Source organism: Elephantulus edwardii, unplaced genomic scaffold (assembly GCF_000299155.1).
Source record: "Elephantulus edwardii isolate Elephantulus edwardi_28Jun2011 unplaced genomic scaffold, EleEdw1.0 scaffold00134, whole genome shotgun sequence".
In the NCBI taxonomy this organism is placed as follows: domain Eukaryota; kingdom Metazoa; phylum Chordata; class Mammalia; order Macroscelidea; family Macroscelididae; genus Elephantulus; species Elephantulus edwardii.
Window position 1 is genome coordinate 5,913,493 of NW_006399884.1, and position 5,642 is coordinate 5,919,134.

Consider the following 5,642-nt stretch of genomic DNA (forward strand, 5'->3'; position numbering starts at 1 on the left):
AAAAAAAGAAGAAAAAAAACTGACTTTGACAAGCACTGTGGCAATTGGACAATTAAAACAGACATTTGGATGGCAGGGGAAGAAGAACAAACTGGGGAGGAGGGTAGAGAGAATGGTGCAGCAATGAAGGAATGAAAACCCAAAATCCCTGTAAATGTTCATTAAAACTAATAAAATTTAATAATAATAAAAAAAATATATCACCAGTGAGGAACAATGCCTCAGGGCAGTCAGCTGTGTGAGGGTCAAAGGGCATCCTTTGTCCAGGGATAAAGCTCAGAAGGCAGGGAGAGATCACAAAGGAGGAATGGAAATGGGCGCCAGAGGGTAAGACTGGGAAGGTTGGTGCTCAAGGGTGAAATTGCAAGAATTGTCTCCAACAGAATGTGTACGAATTGTTGGATGGGAGACCAATTTACTCCCTAAATTTTCACAAGATGTAAGAAAAAGCTTTTTAAAAAATTATTATTAATTATAATGAAAGTTTACAGAGACTTTGAATTTCCACTCATTCATTGCTGCACTTTTCTCCCTGCCCACACCTCCCCCCCACCCCCATTTGCTCTTCTCTTTGAAAAGTAAAAGAAAAATTCTTTCACTGATATACAGTCCCTCCCTTCAAGTCCACTCCACTATGAGGCCTTCATTCTGGACTCCTGTCATGACAATAATACCTAATTATATAACCCTTTTAAATAGTTCTTTCTCTCATCTGTTTCAATGCAGTATACATAATTTATCCCCTTTTTCAGTCTCACCCCCCCCCCAATGCCAATGTCAGTCCTATTTTACAACAGTGGTACTATGCAGTGTTTGTCCTTTTGTGGCTGAGATATTTCACTCAGCATAATGTTCTCCAGGGTCACCCATTTTGTCTAATACTTCATGCGTTTCTTGTTTTTTGGTGCAGTGTACTATTCTGTTGTGTGAATATACCATAGCTTCTCTATCCATTCCTTTGTTGATGGCATTTAGGTTGTTTCCAACTCTTTGCTATTGTGAACAAAGCTGCAATAAACATGGATGTGCATATATCTGCTTGGATGGTGGTTGTGGAATTGCTGGGTCAAATGGTATTTCTATTTGCAACTTTTTGAGAAAATTCCATACTACCTTTCATAGTGGTGGCACCATTTTACACTCCCACCAACAGTGAATAAAGGTTCCAGTTTCTCCACAACCTGGCCAACATTTGTTGTTTGTTGTTCTGTTAAATTTTGCTATTCTTACTGGGGTAAGATGACATTTCATAGTTGTTCTGATTTGCATCTCTTAGAGCTAGGGATTTCTTCATGTGCTTGTTGGCCATTTGAATGTCTTCTTTGGTGAAGTGTCTGTTTATTTTCTGTGCCCATTTTTCTTTCCATTGAGCTGTTTACCTTTATCTTGTTGTGGTGCTAGAGTATTTTATAAATTCTAGATATAAGTCCCTTATCTGACATGTTATTACCAAATCTTTTTTCCCAGTCTGTGGCTTCCCTTTTTACCCTGTTGAAGAAGTTTTTGGATGTGCATAGGGATTTGATTCTTAGAAGGTTCCATTCATCTATTTTATCCCCTCCCAATTGTAGGTTTTTCAGGATGCTTGGAAGACTGTTTATGTTGTGGATTAGAACTTGCAGAGTTCTTCCAAACTTTTCTCTAATGAAGTTTATAGTCCTTGATTTTAGTCTTAGGTCCTTGATCCATTTTGAGTTGGTTTTTGTGTATGGTGTGAGGTGTGGTTCTTGTTTGAATTTTCTACAGATGGTTTTCTAATTTTGCCAATACCACTTGTTAAAAAGGTTGTTTTTTCCCCACTTAACTGATTTCATCTCCTTGTCAAAAATTAACTGACCATAGGTAGATGGGCTGATTTCTGGATTCTCAATTCTATTCCACTGATCATTGTGCTGTACCACACTGTCTTGACCATCCCAGCAACGTAGTAGAATTTGAAATCAGAGCACGAGATGCCTCCTACCTTGTTTCTTTTTTTAAGGAGTGCTTTGCTAATTTGGTGCCTCTTTCCATTCCAAATGAAACTGGAGATTGCCATTTCCATCTCGTTGAAGAAAGGGATTGGTATTTGTATTGGGATTGCATTGAATGTGTAAATTGCCTTTGGTAGTATTGTCATTTTCACAATATTGAGTCTTCCAATCCATGAACAAGGAATATTCTTCCATTCTCCAGGTCTCTTTTTGTTTCTTGTAGCAATGTTTTGTAATTTTCTTTGAATAGATCCTCTATGCTTCTGGTTAGATTTACTGCCAAATATTTAATCTTGTGATTAGCTGTTGTGAAAGGCATTGTTTTTCTTAGCTCCAGCTTTGTATTCTCTTTGTCACTGTAGAGAAATCCAACTGATTTTTGTATGTTGATCTTGTATCTTGCCACTTTTGTTTTTGAAAAAAGGTATTCAATTTACATCAAAACTGACTTAAGACGTAGCTGCTGGAATAAAACTCTGCCATTAATTGGGCACTTCCTGGATTTAAAGAATCCATGACTTTGAATTGTGGTGTTGGAGAAAAGTATTGAATATATACGTACATGGACTACAAAAAGAACAAATAAACCTGTCTTGAAGACAGTCCAACCAGAGTTCTCCTTAGAGTCAAGGATGGAGAAATTTCCTCTCACTTATTTTGGCCATGTTGTCAGGAAGAACCAGTCCTCAGAGAGATATCATGCTATGTAGAGGATCAGAAAAACAGAAGACAACCTGCAATGGGAGGGATTGGCACAGTAACTAACAGTGGGCTTAAACAGGACAGAGATGATGAGGATAGTACTGGATGGGGCAAGGCTAAAATCTGCTGGTCACAGGGTTGTTGTGAGTTGCAGTCGACTTGACGTCACCTAGCACCACCACCTGGATCTGTAAGAACATTTGATTGCACCCATTCCCCACAAAGCCAGAGCATGTGGATTTCCTCTAATGGCCTAGCAGCAAGAAGCTGTGCTGCAATCCAGAAGGCACATGGTTCCAATCCACCAGCTGATCCACGGGAGAAGGATGGGCACTCTCTTCCTGTGCAATTAACTGCCTCTGAAAACCAGCTGGAGGGAGAGTCAGCTATGAGTCGGTTCTGACTCAAGAGTACACAACATTCTGTGGCTGGCAGCAGACAAGCCTCTCAAATTAGAAGAGGGATTCTGATAATGGAGCCAAAGGGCCCTAGCAAGAGTATTTCCCGCACCTCATCCCCATCTTGTTTTAATGCCTATGCAAACATAAATCAATATCCAGTTAAAGCAGGGATCAGTATCGGAGAGGAACATCATGCTTGGAAGGGCGGAGGGACCGAGAAAGAGAGGAAGACCATCGATGAGATGGATTGATACAGTGACTGGGGTAAAAAGGATAGGAGTGTCAGAGACAGTAAAGTTGACACAGGATAGAGCAGGTTTCAGGGCTATTGTACTCGAGGGCACATAACAACAACCACCACAACAACAATACTACCTCACTGCAGAATTTAAAAGTCCACAGTTTTACTTTGCTTTCCAAGAGTGTTTTTAAAGGGGGTGTTTGAGCTGTTGTGTGCTATCATTAGGTGCCACTGAATCAGTTCCAACTCAAAGCAGCCCCAAGGACAACAGAATGAAATACTGCCCGGACCGGCACCATCCTTACCATCATCTGAGCCCACTATGCTTGAACCCACCAATGAAGCCACTGTGCCAATCCATCTTGCTGAAGGGCTTTTTATCATTGAATCTTGACTTTACCAAGTATTCTGTCTTTCTCCAGATATTTATCCCTCCCGATAACGTGTCCAAAGTCTGTGAGACAAAGTTTCACTATCATTGCTTCTAAGGAGCATTCCAGTTACACTTATTCTAAGACATACTGGTTTGTTCTATTTGTTGATCACTCATTGCCACTGAGTGGATTCTGTCTCACAGCAACCCTTGATTGGGTTTCCAAGACTGTAAAACTGAAGGGGAAGGGAATGCTCTCTTTCTCCAGTGGAGCTGCTGGTGGATTTGAACCCAGAAACTGGTGCAGTGTGCTACTTACTATGCCACTAGAGCTCCTTGGCAGTTCATAGTATATTCAGTATCCTCTAACAGCATAATTATAACACCATCAGTTCTTCTCTGGTTTTATTCATTGCATGCATATGAAGGAACTGAAAATACAATGGATACAATGAGGTGCACCTTAGTTTCCAAAATGGCATTTTGACTTTTTAACACTTTCTCCACAGATTTACCCAAAGTAATATGTCCTTTGATTACTTGACTACTGCTTCTATGGACACTGGTTGTGGGTTTAAGTAAAATGAAATTGTGGACAACTTCTTCAACTTTTTCTGTTAATGATTTTGATACCACATTATTCTTCATACAGCCCAGCTTCTCAGATCATTTGTTCAGCATACAGACTGAACAGGTTACCATGGAAGGATAGAATTCTGGTTCACAAGTATAATTGGTCTTTCTGTGATGTCAGTTAGTCATTCTGTGATGGTTTCCTGTTGCTAGCATGCCGAAAGCTTCCCTACTAATATTTCAAATACTAGCAGGGTTACCCATGGTGGACAGGTCCCAGGGGAGCTTCCTGATTTAGACTAGGAAGAAGGACTTAGCAATATACTTCTTAAAAACTGTACAGTGAAAGCCTTATGATAGCACAAGTGGGGAAGAGCTACCTTCTCGAAGAAGAGTCCATCTTAATGACGTGGTCAGAGTAAAGCTTTCAGGATCAACATTTGCTCAGATAGCTGAACTGAAAATGAGAAGAAACAGCTGTAAATATTCATTAATAATTACAGAGGGTCAATGAAGAGAGACCTTCAATGAGTTAGGTGGGCATAGTAGCTATAAGAGTTGAGTTCAAACACAGTGGAGATTGGGAGGATGGTGCCATACTGGGCATTGTTTTGTTCTGCTGTACTTGGATTGATGAATTAGAACTCACTGGAGGACATCTACCATTTGGGTTAATCTGCTGCAAGGGTTCTTTCCAAAGAGCAAGGATGTTATCTTCAGGACTAAGGTGAACCTAACCCAAGCCATGTTATTTCCAATTGCCTCATGTGCATGTGAAAGCTGAACAATAAATAAAGATGACCAAAGAATGGAAATCTTTGAATTAGGGTATTGATGAAGAATATTGAATACACCATGGACTTCAAAAAGGAGCTCTGGTGGCCTATTGGCAAGAAGCTGCAAGCCCCAAAGGCAAGCAGTTTGAGGCTACCAGCTGGTCCTAGGGAGAAGGATGGGCAATCTCCTCCTCCCTTGCCATTAACTGCCTCTGAAAACCCACTGGAGGGTCAGCTATGAGTCAGTTCCAAATTGACAGTACACAACAATAACAACAGTCTCTAAAAAGAAAAGAAAAAAAAACATGTCTTGACGGAAGTGCAGCCAGAAGTGAGGAGGACACTACTTCATCTCACCTACTTTGATTAGGAGGGACTAGCCCCTGAAGGAGGGCTTCACGCTTGGTACAGTGAAAAAGCAGCTGTAATATTGGGCTTAAGCACATCAGAGGCTTAGCGGACGGCACAGGACCTGGCAGGGTTTCATTCTGTTCTGCACAGGATTGCTCTGGTTGGAGCTGCACCTAATACCAACAATAAAGAGACCCAGAACTGGACTGGTAACCTCACATGCACAGGGCAAACTTTTAAGTGTCCAGGGAG